This window comes from Phacochoerus africanus, chromosome 15, assembly GCF_016906955.1.
Source record: "Phacochoerus africanus isolate WHEZ1 chromosome 15, ROS_Pafr_v1, whole genome shotgun sequence".
In the NCBI taxonomy this organism is placed as follows: domain Eukaryota; kingdom Metazoa; phylum Chordata; class Mammalia; order Artiodactyla; family Suidae; genus Phacochoerus; species Phacochoerus africanus.
Window position 1 is genome coordinate 99395819 of NC_062558.1, and position 18086 is coordinate 99413904.

The following is an 18086-nucleotide window of genomic DNA, read 5'->3' on the forward strand; positions in this document are numbered from 1 at the left end:
AGGGTAAATGGGGAATGCTGAGAAATGACTCTGTTGAAGAAAGAAGCACTGATTAAGAGACTATAAGTCTCTCATAAGGAGCTATGATACTAGGATATAAAAAAATCACCTCCTAACTCCACTTCTTAAATGGACATTCTCTTAGCCCCTAAAAGTAAGTGGCCTATCCTTTTCCCCACTGGTAACCATTAGTTTGTCCTCTATATCTGTGAGTCTGCTTCTGTTCTGATATATACATTGTTTGTTTTATTCTTAGGATTCCACATAGAAGTGATAACATAGAGTATTTGTCTTTCTCTGACTTATTTCACTAGGCACAATACTCTCTAGGTCTCTCTCTCTATATATATCACATATTCTTTATCCATTCCCTTATTAATAATAGACATTTAGGTTTCTTTCATGTCTTAGCTATTGTAAATAGTGCTGCTATGAACATTGGGGAGCATATCCTTGCAAATTAGTATTTTCACTTCCTTCAGATATATAGATAGAAGTGGAAAGCTGGATCATATGGTAGCTCTATTTTTAGGTTTTTTGGGGGTATCTCCATATTCTTTTCCTTAGTGGCTACTACACCAACTTACATTCTCACCAACAGTGTACAAGATGGGGTATGAGAGTAATAGGTACAAACTACCATGTATAAAATAGATAAGCAAGAAGGATATATCATACAGCACAGGGAAATAATTTTAGGAAGTAATAATGATCTCACAGATTAAGCTGATTCTTGATCGGGTAGGAAATAGAGCTAAATCATTGCAGTTGAATGGCATAGTATCAGTAACAGAAGAGGCTGGAAAATAAGCAATAAGAAATGCACTCCTTTGAGGGTCCATGAACAAGCGCAGAGGGAAGAGACAAAGCACATGAACTAAGAAATCGCCGTGACATCATTGGGATAAAATTCTTCAAACTTCATAGCCAGTTGGAGAATAAAGACAGGTTTTGTTGCCATAGTGCATAGAAATGACATTATAGCTGTAGGGGTATCTGAAGGTCTATTCCTTTTCTTTCTTTTTTTTTTAATTTTTATTTTATTTTATTTTTATTATTTATTTATTTATTTATTTTTTGTCTTTTTGCTATTTCTTTGGGCCGCTCCCGCGGCATATGGAGGTTCCCAGGTTAGGGGTTGAATCAGAGCTGTAGCCACTGGCCTACGCCAGAGCCACAGCAACAGCAACGTGGGATCCCAGCCGCGTCTGCAACCTACACCACAGCTCATGGCAAGGCCGGATCATTAACCCACTGAGCAAGGGCAGGGACCGAACCCGCAACCTCATGGTTCCTAGTCGGATTCGTTCACCACTGCGCCACGACGGGAACTCCTATTCCTTTTCTTAATTCACTAAGCACTGGATAAATTTATTAATCATTACATGATTCTCATGTGTGGTCTGCAGCCCCAAGAGACTTCTTGTTATTTTGCAAATTTATTTTTTAAAAAGTCAGCCTATCTTTAGTTTTATAAGCATGTGACCTAACTTCATAGATGTACTTATTATGTGATATAATTAAGGATTATTTATTTGTAACTTACCAAGTGAATTATTAAGATTACTAAGAGTAAGCATTAATGAACTAAAATTAGTGTATTATGAGAGTTTACTGATTTTTCTTTTTTTTTTTTTTTGTCTTTTTGCTATTTCTTTGGGCCACTCCTGCGGCATATGGAGGTTTCCAGGCTAGGGGTCTAATCGGAGCTGCAGCCACCGGCTTACGCCAGAGCCACAGCAACGCGGGATCCGAGCCGCGTCTGCAACCTACACCACAGCTCACAGCAACGCTGGATCGTTAACCCACTGAGCAAGGGCAGGGACCGAACCCGCAACCTCATGGTTCCTAGTAGGATTCATTAACCACTGCACCACGACAGGAACTCCTGATTTTTCTCATTCATTATTTTATCATGAAATTTGCCTGGCAACTCTGGAAAGGCTCAGTTACACACACAACATGCAGATACTTGGAACTTCTATGATTTTCTGAAAGACAGCACAGCAAGATGTTGCCTTCACCAAGCCATGGTTTTCAATTACTACTGCTCCTTTTAATACAAATTACCTGTCATTGTGAACACATTACCACTTCAAATGTCATTTGTGATAGGTTGTTCTGTTAATCCTGAAATGATGCCTATATGACTGTAACTAGATATTAAGTCATAATTTTCCAATTATTCATTTCTAAGACATGTATGCAACATAACATCTCTGACGCTATTGCTGTTGCACATCTATAAATAATACCTGTCACTCTACCCACCCATTAAATTTTAATGGGTCATAATTTTATTGGTGATGGGCACCCTATGAATTTATGTTAGCTAAACAACTTGCAGCATAACATATAGATTAGCATGTGAAAATTTACATGGTTTTATAAAAAATATTTTTAGTTCATTTTTACTCCATAAAATCATGAATACGGGTTCATGTTTCAATATTTTATTTTAACCTTTTCCAGTGTATTCATAGCACTATATTCCTTTTCCACCAGAAAGAAGGATGGTTTGGGGGAAGGAACTGTGAATGGGCTAGATTTTTTTTTTTAATAGCCACAGACTTAGATGAAAGAAACATTGAGTGGGAATTGTTAGTCTGGACTTAATTCTGGCCTCCTATATAAGAACAAGTAGTAATAGAACAAACTTAAAAGCTACGTCATCTTTTAACTTTACAGTTTTTAATAACAATGTAAGACTTGAGATTACTAACTCCCAATGCTTTACCATCAAGGATCCCTTTTGAAATCTTTACTCGTAATCTCATTATTTGAAGTGTTTGTCCTACAAAATGCATTACTTAAGTAAAATGTAATTTTCTAATTTCCCTATTTCAACAACCAAATAAGTGATTACCAATCAGAGTTTCTGATGTACAAGAGAAAAACCAGATTAGCACACTGAGTTGTTCTGAACCCAGTCAAATGTTTCCATATTTCCATCACAAGTCAATTTATGATTTATAATTTTTAAATTCTCAAGCTTCCTTATAGATCTCTAGATCAAGGGAATACAGAATTGGAAACAACTTCACCAAACTTTGGCAAAACATTCAAAAAAATTTATAGAAAACATTAGGTATGACCCCATTCTCAGGGCTTAATGGAAATGAGCACAATGGTCTGAGAATCAGGAGACCCAAATTCCCTCTCTCTGCTTCAGTGGCCTTATCAAGAAACTGATGGCTAACCCTAAAGAGGTAGAATAGTGTATTGGTTAAGAGCATGGCCATTAAGAGAAATTACCTGAAGCAGAATCCTAATCCACAAAATCGTTTAACCTCACCAAGACCATCACAATCAAAATGTTGAAAACCCATGCTAAGGAAAAAATCCTAAGAGCAGACATGGGGTGAGGGGGGAGACATTGCATATGGAGGAACAAATATAAAAATTTTCACAGACTTGGTGTTGAAAAAACATTGCAAGCCAGAGACAATGGATACGATGATGACTTTAAAGTGCTAAAAGAAAAAAATCCAACATAGAATTCAATATCTAGCAAAAATTCAAACAGTAAAGGGAAATAAAGACATGTTTCTCATTTAGACTAGGTAAATAATAATAGTACCTATCACCTAGAGTTGTTATGGGTATTAAGTTATTAAGATAGAACACTCCAGACAATATCTGGGCAGATATAAGCCACATAACATTAATGAAATTTATGCTAAAATAAGCAACTGAAGCTTTTCCAACCCTTTTATTTCATCTGGTGATCTAAAAATGGTGATTTAAAATGACCTACTCTCCAATGAAAAGACAGTAAGAGATTGAGAGAACCTCTAAGGAAGAATGAGAGGTCTGTGCAACTGTTTGTTTTATACCTGCACCACACCCATAATATGTCTACTCTAGTCAACTTGGGCTGCTATAACAAAGTACATAGACTGGTGGCTTATAAACAACAGAAATGAATTTCTCCAATTTCTGGAGGCTGGAAGTCCCAGATCAGGGTATCAGTATGGTCAGATTTTGGTGAGAGTTCTCTTCTGGGTTGCAGACTGCCAGCCTGTCTTTTGTATCTTCAGATGGCAGGAAGAGTGCTAGCTAGCTCTTTGGCCTCTTCTGATAAGGAATCTAATCATATTCAGCAGCTCCACCCTCTGGAACTAATTACCACCCTAATGTTCACTCCCAGTACCATCACATTGAGGATTAAGGTTTCAAAATCTGAATTTTGAAGGAACACAAACATTTAGTCTAGAGCAGTGTCCATTCAACAAGGAAGTAAACCCTTCAAACATTTTAAATGATATCTTAGTATCATGCTTTGTCCTCAATGATTTGACAATCTCATACTGAAAGTCACTTACAAAGCACTTTCACATACATTATTTCATTTTAATTATTTAGTTTTTCTCATCCAGTGAAGTTATTGGAAATCTCCTCTGTGTCAAGAACTCTTCTAAGTTTGGGGATCCTGTGAGAACAAGACATGATACTACTTGTCAGGGTGTTGGAAGATAGACTGCGGGGAAATAGACTTGTAAACACACAAATAAAACATTGAATCCCAAGCACTACAATATGAGTAAGTGAAAGTCTGTGGGAGCACAGAAGGGTCATCCAACCAGTGTCGAGGGATCAAGGAAGGCATTTTAGAGGAGATGCCTTAAGCAGTAGCCTAAACAACAAAAAGAATAATTTAGTCAGAACTTATTGGAGGCCTGAAGAGGTAACAGAAGAGCATTTCATATGAGCTCTTGAGTAAGTCATCTGACCCGTCTGAGCCTCACTTTTCTCAGCTTTAAAATGTGGGTAATATCTCTTCACTGAGCTATGGCTAGAAATAATGAAATGAAGTAACAGAAGATTGCTTTAAAAACTGTGAAGCCCTAGATGGAGGTAACATGCAGATACTGGCAAAAGGTCCTTGAACAGCTTTAGGAAAGAAATGATATTCAGTAAAAATGGTGAAGTAACATAGCATTTTTTCATTGATTAGAAACATCTGGAATGCATCTTTAGTTAATTACTCCAGCCTGAAATATGCACTGTATTGCTGTCAACACAAAATAATAATTTTACTCTGTCATAATAACACAGATTTAGCAACAGTGACAAAATCAAAAAGCTAGATGGGGCCCCTACTGAAAAGAGAGACAGAGAATATGTTTTAAAACTTACAAGTAAATCATAAAGCTGGCAGAGTATTTAAAACAGTACAACTTGATTATGCTGTAATGCTTGACCAAAAATAAAAGAGAGGGACCCTGGCTCATTCATCTCTAAATCCTTACCCCTGTCTCCTTGCCACATAGAATATATTCGATAAAAGGTGTATATTACATGTCTGACTTGAAATTAATTACTTTCTGAAAGTGTGAGGTCCTGCACACATGTGGAAATCCCTAGTATCTAGATGATGAGCCCTTATAGGAAGCTTCCCTAATGCTCCTCATCGATAGGGAAAATGCTCTCTTCGACTAGTCTCTTCCACCAACATGCTTCACTCAGTACTTACATAGCCTATAAAAAGACTCATTTCTCTGAGCTCCTCGGCAGATATGTCTAGGTGAATTTTGTTCCCACAGGTCTTAACACGGTGCCTGGAATGTTGTAGACATTTATTTAAACATTTACTGAGTTGCACTCACCCAAAATAGTACCAAGACTGGGGTCTTAAGGAATGGCTCCTTGACTTTAGAGAAAAAGGGGACCCCCTCTTCCTAACCTCCAATTGCAATGGGTAATTTAACGATGAAATGAAATGCTTGATATACAACAGTCTTAGAAAACAGTGCAGTATCTTGAACATAGTAGGTATTAGATAAATATTTGATGAAGATAAAGTGAGAAACAATGCCTAATAGTTGGAACTGTCACTAGAGCCTGGGAAAACAACTTAACTACAATCTGGACATTCTTTCACAATTAAGTAAAGATATTATTGTACTTAGAAACTTCTTCAACAAGGGCTCAATGAAGATGTTTTCTTATTTAAAAATAAATGTTATTTAGCCAGAAGACTCTGCTCCACAGCACTATCAATGTGGTCTTTTTGTTGGATTACTTAGTGACAATGTCTCAATGTCTAAAACATACTTGGTAGGAAAGTTATTTGAGTTCCTATCACATTAATAATCAAAGACACTTCTTGCTCTAAGATGTAAAAATCAGCCTCACCCTGTATCACTTGAAAAACAGGAAGCACAGGAGCCAAATATTTCAACCCAGTCTCTGTACTTGGTTTATTTTTAGCCCAGAGCCGCATCAAAGTCACACTGTGCTACGGAGCCAGTCAGAATTGCAGGATTAAACAAGTAAGAGTGAGGTCGCAGCTCAGCTTTCTAAGTCCTTCATCTCCTTACTCTCCACCACCCCTGGTAACATACACTGTAAGATCTAAGAGTGGACAATGTTATAACCATAGCTGCTGTATCGCTGATCAGGGGTGCCACTGAGATTTGAAGTCCAAAAAAAAAAAAAAAATGTTCCCAAGATAATTTTTCCCTCCCAAGGCCCTATTACGTATAGCTGGGATGTGAATGTGATTACTATCGTTCCTCTTTTAAGGACTGATTATCTCATTGCAAGCTACAGCAGATGACTCTGGTTCGTAAAAATAAAGATAATGCCACCTTACACTGGCTGATAAGAAACGGATGGTGCCCTTTGGGACATCTCAGAACCTGAAGGAGATAATGCCTACACACAGCGGGGGCTCCCACAAGGCAACCCCACCTTCTTCCGTCAACAGTAAGCCTAATGCCCTGGCATGCTTCTATCAGAGAGTGACATCAAGGGCTTAAAACCTGAACCAAAAGCCATAGAGAGAGAAGAGGATGAAGCACAACTCAGAATACAGCCCTAGAGAAACACAATTAACATACACTAGCCACTAGCCATGGTCACAGCCCAAAGAAGCTAAGGTTTTTTAATTCTCCTAAAGTTTTTTAAAATGTCTCAAATTGCTTATTTTTAACAGACCCAGACTTTTACTCCTAATAATTCAATTTCATTATTACACAAATATCCCTTCCTGCTTATTATTACAGCCTTTTTTTTTTTTTAACCTAGAAAACATGTTGGCACCATTGACTGATTAAAAGAAGCCCTGCTCTGCTCAGGTGTTGGGCAGCTTGTCTACATTTTTGCCAAATGACTCAAAATATCTAAAGGGACAACTCCAATTTAAAGGGGGGGGGGACTGCTTTTTTATAACTTAACCTATTTTGTTGTAAATGTCACTTTCCAAACTTACTTATCCTTAAGTAATGACATCTCTTTTCTCATCAGGTTCACATTATTGGTTCCTGTTTAAAAGTTTCACGAAAGGGTCCAAACTGAAAAGCCCTTCAATGGCTTTGCCTTCTTGGGATAAAATACAAATTTCTTAACAGGATCTAGAAAGCCAGTGATGGCAGCAGGAGTAGCAGCAACAACATGTAATATCCTTAACTGCAAGCACTGTTCTAAGCATTTTCCATCATTAACTCACCTAATCCTCACAATTACTTTAGGAGGCATATACTTTCAGTATCTCATTTTCAGATGAAACAACAAGAAAAAGTGATGTAACTTGCACCCAGGATCTCTGGCTCCCTGGTCCACCTTCTAATGCCTAGGCTTTACTGCCACCCTACACAAGCTGGACCTTTGATATTTCTGGGAACTCAGTGCACACTGCACTCCCTGTCACCCATTATATTCCCTTTCAGTCACCCATTTGGGTCCTTCTTTCTGGGGCCCAAACATGCAACATCTTCCTCTATGCCAGGCCCCTACACACACCCCTCCTTCCATCTAAAATGCTCTTCTCATTGTTAGAGCAATTTACAAGCTGTACATCTCCATTCGAATGTCACCTCCCAAGAGTTTTCATCTGGGACCAGCCCACTTAAAACAGCCTCCTCCTTCTCCATTTTCTACGACAGCACCGCTGTTTATTTCCTTCCTAGCATTTGTCACAATTTGAAATTTTACTTTGTTAATTCATTCCCTGATTTACTGTTTGTCTTTATTACTAGACCAGAGGCTACAAATGACTGGGACCACTGCACGCTCCGTGCTTGGAAGAGTGACCGGCACAAAATGTGCACTCAATAAATAATTACTTGTTGAATGAATTAATAAATGAAGGAATGGCCTTTACATAAAATGCATGTTTTCTTTCTGAAGAGTGGTGGTGGCGTCTCAGCTACTCACTGACTGCGCACAGGGACGGCTGGAAGAGATGGTTTTGGAAGGGAGGTAGTGTGTTGTCTGGTAGTGGAAGTGTTCAATTACAAGATGTAATGACTGCCTAATGAGGTCAGTGTAGGGGGGATACAGGTTTAGGATAAATACACATATATGGTATAGATATAATAATAATAGTATAGAGTAATATAAGAGAAAATAAATACGCATGTATCACCCAGAATAAATTTCAATCTAGGAACTGATTCTCATTTTTCAAGGCCAGTTATCAACAAATCTCTCCTTGAACCTTCCCCCTTTTTGTACCTCCCAAAGCAGCTCAATCTGGAAGCATCAGAAAGCGGTATTAGAAAGATCTTCCATGCCCCGGGCTGGAAACTGCCAATCTGTCACTTGCAATCATTTGGCTTCATTCTACCTGCTGAAACCAGGTAGAATCCATGAAAGACCTTTGTTCCAAGACACAAGTATGTGTCCCTGTTAAAGTACCCAGGATAGAGCAAAATGCCCTGGTAAGAATAAACAGTTCAGAGTGAGGTAATTAAGAGCAGTATGTCTTCCCTTAGTGATTCCACACTTTTTCTTAGGTGGCCACAGTCCTTTTTTGAATAAAATGAGATAAAAATAAATTTTTTAAAATTTCCAAAATATTAAACAATATCTTCACTTATTCATGAACATGTATTCATGTATTCATGTACAACCTCCTGATTGATTCAGAAATTACTTACAGACAGTCCACAAATGCTTCCATGAGGTCATTCCTAATTGTGAAACTGGTTTCCTGGTTCCTTCCAGAGGAAAGTTTTTTCCCCAATTCCCCATTAAAACATATTTTTGTTCAGTTCAATGTTCTCAGTTGTGGGTGAATATGCCCTCCAGGAGACCACAGGCAGTGTCTGGAGATATTTTTAGTTCTCCTAACTGGTGGTGGGAATGGGGTTCTATCTGCAGCTAGACAGATGAGGAGAGGCTCAGATGCCACTAAATACCCTACAATGTATAGGACAGTGCTGCCTCCCACACTCTTAGACACCCCTCCCTTTCAACACAAACCAAAGAATTATCACCCCCCCAAGTCAACAGTTCCCCAGTGAGAAACTCTGCCCAAGATTCTCAGGGGAACAGTACTGCCCCCTTTGGGAACTCTGGAAATTGGTGGGATACTTTTTTGTTACCATGGTTATCACTACGTCATGCAATCCACAGAAAACCACATATTGAGTAATTACTCTATAACCCAAATGGCGTTAAAATTCATTCTTCATTTATGCAGAAAAAAATCACATATAATTATCTAAGCTTATAACATAAATTTGTTTTACTACATATGAATGAAATTCTTATTTTTGAATGGATTTACATTATATTTAGTTCTCCAGGAATGCAACTACCATGTAAATTAAGACAAATAGATACTTCATTTTGTAAGAAACATAACAGACAGTTGTTTACCATGTTGAAAAATTGGGTCACTTGACAAAAATACCATTATTGACCAGTACCAACTATAAGTTTTCAGTTGTTACATGAAATGACTCTAGGAAAAGGTACAATATTTTGCATCTTCAGTTTAACTTACTGTGCAGTCCTTTCCTACAGTCATCACCAACTTGTTCGATCCAAGACCTTACTTAGTACACCATACATGATTTGATTATACTTTACTTTCTCTTTTTAAATTTTATCTTTAGGGTACTACATACATACACATAATTGTGCATTTGGATGGGCTATATTGTCTGTGCATTTCCTTTCAGGGTAATAAGGAGGTATAAGGAAATAGCTGACATGAAGAGGAAAGCATTGAGTATATTAGGATTATAAACCCTTTCTCTTACCCATCATAGCTTTTTGGGATCTTGCTTCTGTTTCTCAATATAATTACCAACACTTACAGCATTCTGCTCTCTGAAAATCTGATTAAGATGCCATTGATATCTTCACCCAAATAATTGATAAAGAAGCTTGTTACCGAGCTAATGGCTAATGTTAGGCTGTGGAATTCACTTTACTGCACTTCCTCCATGGAATTCTGCCTCTACCTTTTAAGCTATCTTTATACAACTTGGTACCAAAGATGGCTCTGGAAAATTTCCACAAAGCAAAGGCCAATTACCTGTTCCAATGGAGCCATTCTTTGCTGACCCCTCCTCCCACTACTGAGAGGATATTTCCAGTAAAGTTTCTATGAAATGAATTGGCCATGTGAATTATTCCTAAATCTTTTACAGCAATGAGAAGATAAGCTTTCTAAAGAAAAAAAAAAAATCTGACACCAGATGGATAGGAAGCAAGCAAAGCAAAGAAATATTCAATCTAGAGGAGAACAGATATGTGTATATGGGTAGCACAAGTGTTCTGACAGATTTTTCTTTCCAAAAAGCCTCAGTGAGTCCATACTGAACAATACATCATTAAATATTCTATATCAGCAAGAAGCCCAAAGCCATTCCCAGAAATCTGGATTCTTTGAAGTATCTTGGGTAAGGAGTGTTTGAAAATTAAATCTATTCAAATAGAATATACCCATACTATCATTATGCCTTTAAGTTACATTTTCAAATGATAAGTGGACTTCCTTTATTACATAATTTATTTTATATAAAACCAAACCACCAATATGACTATTTAATGAATTCATACTACCTTTCTTTTCAATGCTTCCTAAGTGTTTAAGGAAAAGTTTAAATTCTGAGTGGAAGGAATACAATTTCTATTATAGGATACATTAACAAAAACCCTCTAGTTAGGTCTCAAAGTGCATGTGTGTGCACCTCTGCTTGGGGTACAAGTGAGAGAAATACATAATTTCTCCTTTTAAATATATAAAACTATGTCAACAACAACAAAAAATAGCCTCTACCCAAATATAACCCTGCTGTTTTGAAATGTATAATTCTAATTGACTGAAACATTAAGAAATTTTCTAAATGTATTAGTATTTTGACATTATTTAGATAAATGCGCCAAAGAAAAACTGCCTTTATTGTAAGATGTCTATTTGAGGTCTGTTCCACTCGTTCCCTGTAACCCTAAGGAAACAATTTACCAAAATTATAGGGAAGTAAAGTGTTGAAATTACAGCATAAAAGTTTCTTCCCCCCTAAAATTACAGGTAGGAAAACTACAGTCTATAGAAATGAAAATCACTAGTTGTCTCTGGTTTTAAGCCCAATTTTGGTTTCCTATAAATCTTTATAAAACTTACACTTTGAAAACAAGGGAACCATAAACCACCAGAGATCTGTGACATTTTGTGGGACCACAAGAGACTAATACTTTCATCTGAATCACAGGATTATCAGTCAACACCGTATCCTTTCCTACATAAGAAAAGGGGTGGGAGAAGGGGGAACATCTGGAAAAGGCAGGTGAAAAGCCTCTGTTAAACCCTGCATCGTCACCTAGCTATCCTTCACCTCTCACCTCAGCCAAAACTGCTTTTCCAAGGGCTCAGCAGACTTCAGAAGTCACAGCTTTCTATCTTGGGCTTGAAGGAAGATTAAAAAAAAAAAAAAAAAAAAAAACAGATGGCATGGTACAGAGTTGAATACCGCCCTCTTCCCCAAATTCATCAGGAACCTGTGAATGTGCCCTTAATTGGAAATAGGGTCCTGGTAAATGTGATCAAGATGAGGTCATCCTGCGTGAGAGCAGGCCCTAAATCACACAGGGAAGACAGTGGTGTGGGAAAAAAGCAGAGATTTGGAGCAATGCACCTACAAGCCTGAAACACAAAACAGCTCCAGCAACCACCAGAAGCTCCGAAGAGGCAAGGAAAGATAGTTCTCTAGAGTCTTCAGAGAGAGCACAGCCCAGTTGGTACCTTGAATTCAAATTTCCAGTCTTTAGACTGTGAAAGAACATATCTGTGTTTCTTTTTTTTTTTTTTTGGTCTTTTTAGAGCCGCACCTGCAGCATATGGAGGTTCCCAGGCTAGGAGTCGAATTGGAGCTGCAGCTGCCAGCCTACACCACAGCCATAGCAATTCAGGATCCGAGCTGCATCTGCGATCTACACCACAGCTCATGGCAAGGCTGGATCCTTAACCCAGTGAGTGAGGCCAAGGATCGATCCTGCATCCTCATGGATATTAGATTCATTTCCACTGAGCCACGACAGGAACTCCCACATTTGCATTGTTTCTGCTATCCAGCTGGTGGTCTTTTACTTTATTTTTTGCTTTGCATACCTTTTATTTTTTATTTTTATTATTTTTTATTTTATTAGTATAGTTGATTTACAGTGTTCTACCAACTTCTGCTGTACAGCATTGTGACCCAGTCATACGCACACCCACACACACACACATATATATCCTTTTTCTCATGCTACCTTCCAGAATGTTCTACCCCAAGAGATTGGATATAGTTTCCTGTACTGTACAGTAGGGTCTCATTGCCTATCCATTCAAAACGTAATAGTTTGCATCCATCAACCCCAAACTCCCCCTCATTTTAAACAGTATCCGGGGGAATCTAATTCACATGGTCCCCCTCCTTATAGGATACACCTACAGAGATATGCCTCCAGGATAGTCTGGCAAATGTTCTGGTTCCAAATTTTCCAAATCTATTAAGTCAGAATCTTTGGGGATGGAGCTAGGAAACTTCATTATAACAAATAGTTCCCATGAGGTATTTACATGCACTCAGTTTAAAAGCCACTGGGCATCAGAATGACCTGAGGGTCTTCACAATGCCTGTTTCCTGAGAGTTCTCCCTGGCACCTGCTGCAGTTGTCATCTAATATAGTGTTAGAGCCAGACAGTCCAGGGCCAGAGAGCCTCTGAATAAGTCACTTTTTTGGTATTTGAACCAACCTGTGTGGAGGCTCCGTGAAAAAAACATGGGATTGCTGGAAAGGGCAAATAAAAGGCCTCATACAGGGTAAACGCTTACAGATGCTGCATTAGTATTTCTTACTTCACCATTTTATCTGAACTAAAATTCTTTCTGGATCACATTTTTCTTCTTTTTTTTTCCTTTTCATTCTCTTTTTATAGCCGCACCTGTGGCATATGGAAGTTCCGGGGTTAGGGGTCGAATCAGAGCTGCAGCTGCTGGCCTATACCACAGACACAGCAATGCCAGATATGAGCCAGCTCTGTGACCTATACTGCAGCTTGCAGCAATGCTGGATCCTTAACCAACTGAGCAAGGCCAGGGATTGAACCCTCATTGTCTTGGATACTAGTCGGGTTCTTAACACACTGAGCCACAACGGGACCTCCTGAATCACATTTTTCATTTGACTTTTCAATCTGACTTTATCTCCAGAGCACTAATACTAAGACTGCAGAAGCACTAGCTATCATTTACCATGTGCTCACGACAGGTCTTAGACATAGTGTGGGTTTTAGGTGGGTATTCTTATCCCTGTTTCGCAGACCAGAAACTGAAGTTCCAAGGGGTTAAGGAAGATGACAGAGATATTAGCAGCTTTAAACCCAAGCCTATCTGGTTCCACAGTCTCTGCTCTTAGCCTTTACAATGTACAGCTGTGCATCTGAATTGTCTAGAAGGGAAAGGATACCAGTCTGTTTCCTCTAGGCTTTCCTAGATAATAAATTAATCTTATAATGTAATCCATGTTAATATATTAACACATTAACTTGCATTCATGTGTCTAATTGTACTTTATTTGTACAGAAAACTTGGCTTGAATGGCAAAAAAGTAAAAAGAAGAAAGGAGGAAGGAATCAGAAAATCATTGGTTAACGTCTTGCTATTCAAGGATCTGAAAGCCAGCAGCATCAGCATCCCACAGGAGCGAATTACAAATGCAGACCCTCAGGCCCCCTCCCCAGACCTGTTGAATCAGAAACTGCATTTAATAAGATTCCCAGGGGATTTACATGCAATTTAAAGTTGGAGAAGCCCTGGGTGTGTTCGACACCGAGAGCAGATTGCTGCAGAAGGGGGTCTTGATACAGCTAAATCTAGTACAAGAGTGGTAAAATTTCTAGTATGATGGGGTAGTGGGGGAGGGAGCATCAAATTTGGAGAAAGAGAACTGAGAAAACACTATGAATAAAAAATAAGACAGGACAGTAAGTCTTAGATATGGCCTCTATCAGAGTGCCATCTGTGATTCAGGAAATGACTCCAAAAATAGGGTAGGAACTATTTCAATAAGCAGGATTAGAACCAAGTATGGAATCAGAACTATAGGAAGACTATGCATGGATATCCTGGCACAATATTAAGAGTCATTATATATTTTTTGAATGAAGTCAGAATTAGTAAATAATAACAATGAGTGCTAAAATGAACTGAATGCCTAGGCTCTAAGAGGCAGTAAGTTAAACCTATGACATAAGTGAGCTCATTTACTCCTCTCAACAACCTCACGAAGTTTTTCACCATTGAAGAAGCTGAGGCTTGGAGTTCCCATTGTGGCTCAGCGGGTTAAGAACCCCACTAGTATCCATGAGGACGCAGGTTCCAACCCTGGCTTCCATCAGTGGGTTAAAGATCTGGGGTTGCCACAGCTGTGGTGTAGCTCGCAGATGTGGCTCAGATCTGGCATTTCATCCCCTAGCCCAGGACCTTCCATATGCCATAGGTGCAGCCCGAAAAAGAAAAAGAAAAAGAAAAAGAAAGCTGAGGCTTTCAGTGTGTTTTACATGACGTGGTCAGGCTGGTAAGGACAGAACCCGGCTTTGAACTTTCCAAATACTTCTTAGTCCTTCCCCATCTTTGCTGTGAACTGATAGATGACCTTGCCCTGAGAGAAATAAAATCGGGACTAGGATTGGTCCAAATGGAAAAGCTCTAATATAGTAAATTCAGCCTGTAAATTTCAAATAGGCACTGAGAATACACACACATATAAGCTTAATGTCGACTTGAGGAGAGAGGAATAGTCAGAGACTGTCTAGTGATATCTCCCACCAGTCTTCAGGCCATGCGAACATCTTCAAAAAGCCTCCACCTGAATCTTTAGGCCTCCAGCTCCACTGGATATGAGAAGTTATGCCCTCATTATTTACCAGGACTGATCAGTAGACAATGAAAGACAGACCAAAAGCTCCTGAGAAATAAGGCTTCCAGCCTGCTAGAATATGACAGCTGTCAATAACCCCAAGTCATGGATCTGCTCCTGCTGTGCAGAACCTTCACTCTGAGAGGCTCTTCTGTGGCTCCTGCGACTCTCTGAGCCTGACACACCTAGTCTTCAGAGCATCCCTGCCCTATCAGCATCCTAATGGGCAATCCAAGGCAGTGTTTCATTTAAACCCAGGGCCTTTAAGAAATGGCTTTTCCAAGGAACTTACACAAACAGTCCCCAGTCTTCTGCCATTGGTTGGGGTACTAACCTGGGTGACAGCACATTTTATGTCCTCCACTCTGCCTGATCATACATGGGCATTTTATATTTCTATAAAATGTGGAAACAGCATCGAGCCATCTCATCTCCACTTGTCCCATTGTTCCAGTATACAAATGTCTAGTTTTCCCATTTCACTCATCACATAAGAAGTTTAAGATAGATTTAAGGGGAGCTGGAGTGGCAAATAGGAGATGTGATCTCAGTTTTGTCACTGCCAAGCTTCATGTCACTGGCAAACACACAATCTTCATGAACCTCCAGATTTTTGTTCAACTTTTTATCATTAATGTTTTGTTCATCAAAGGCGATGAACATGGCTATCTCCTAAAATCTTTTCTAGGCTTGAGGGTCTATAATGTGTTAATTAATATCAGAACTAACACTGTTTTAAAAAAAAAAATCTCTAGAACTTTTCCAACCTTTCAATGTTACACATTTGCTAGCACTATTACTTAGCACTTTTGTTTAATTAATGTGCCAATTTCTGTTATACAGCAAAGTGACCCAGTCATTCACACACACACACACACACACACACACACGCACGCACACATTCCCTTTCTTGCATTATCTTCCATCATGGTCTATCCCAGGAGAATGGATATAGTTCCCTGTGCTACACAGTGTAACTGTTTGCATCTACTATCCCCAAACTCCCTGTCCATCCCACTCCCTCCCCTCTCCCCCTCGGCAAGCACAAGTCTGTTCTCCTTGTCTGTTATTAGCACTTTATACTCATCAACTCTTGTTACAGTATACAAAGCCTCGGGGGAGGAAGTAGCATCTGTTCGATTTTATAGATGTAGAAACTAAAGCTCAGAGAGGTAAACCAACTTGTTTACAGTCACACAGCCCATACGTGCAGGAAGAATCAGAGATCAACATCTGGTCAGTGGCCCCCAAGCCCATTGCTTTTATTATTATGATCTTTTCAGGGCCTTCCTCCATAAGACTGGGCTAAAATCTCTGAGATTACTCCTCTTACTCTCCAAAATCAATTTCACTTTTTGGCTTCAACCTCATGATTGATTCTATATAATATGACTGAATTCTGATACAAATAAATGCCTGCAAAGTTACTTTGCAATAAATCCAGTCCAATATCATAACAATGATCAAAAAGAGGAAAGAAAAGAAAACTCTCTCAAGGTTGCCCTCCTATAAAAAGAAAGCTCCAGTGAGTAGTTCCAATACCATATATGTCTAAATCCTCCCACTAGGCTGTAAAAAAAAATGTAGCTGAGAGATTTGGAATTTATTATTTTCCCAAGTGGGAACAAGTTCCTCTGACTCTTTAAAGTATCAAAAATGTATTTTAATGAAAGAAAAATAAACCATTGTGATTCTTAAAGAAGGACTTTAGTTATTTAAGAGCAACATGTACAAACAATTTTATCCATACTTTCAAAAGCACACTGTAGGAATTCAAAAGTTTTATTCAACTTATAAAAAAAAAAATCAAGCCAAAAGCACACTATAGACTTTATAAATATGAAAAGTAAAGGGTAAACATTGTTTCATAAAGAGCATTCTCATGAATGCAACTCAAGTATAAAAAATAAATAAGAACTTTCCATGTTATTGCCATGGTTATATATTTGATTTTTTAAAAAATTTTGTCTTCAATGTAAAAAATGAATTGATTTTGTCAATGCCACTCACATACCTTTCATTTTTAATAGAAAAAGCTAGAGATCACTTATCTGATATATAAAGTTTAAGCATAATCACAAACTAAAAAAGTCACCCTGAAAATTAGCAACTTTTTTGACCTACCACTCTAACCCTTTGGAATTGATCCTATATGTAAATAAAAAACACATGAAATGTGTACAAGAATATTAGCTGCAGTGCGGTTTGTGCTCATCAAAAACAAACAAAACAAATAATTATCAATCTTAAGAAGTTGAAGCACATGGATGCTATGAAATAGTACATGGCTGTTAGACCAACATGGACTGATCTGGAAAAAACCCTAGAGTCTATCATTGTGCAAAAAATACCTGAAAAAGCAGGTTGCTGAGCCGTGATACGGCATGATTCTACTTTCATCAGAAAAACAGACAACAAACCAAAATGGACAGGGAAGTTCTCTATATAAAAAAGTTTGCATAGGTGTTCCCATCATGGCTCAGTAGTTAACAAACCCGACTAGTATCCATGAGGACTCGGGTCCGATCCCTGAACTTGCTCAGTGGGTTAAGGATCCAGTATTGCCATGAGCTGTGGTGTAGGTCGCATATGCACTTTGGATCTGGCACTGCTGTAGCTGTGGTGTAGGCCATCAGCTATAGCTCCGATTCAACCCCTAGCCTGGGAACCTCTATATGCCGCAGGTGTGGCCCTCAAAATGGACAAAACAAACAAACAAACAAAAAGGTTGCATAAACATACAGAGAGGTTAACACTGGCTGCCTGCTGGAGGACAGGTGGGGAGAACTGGGCAAAGATTAAATTCCGTACATCTTTTTATTGTTTGACAACCAGCATGTATTACTTCGGGAATTAAAACAACCAGGGAGTAGTAGTGTCTAAAGAAAGATTAAAATCAGCAAATGTGAAATATCAGAAAGCGTGTCCAGATTTTAACACGG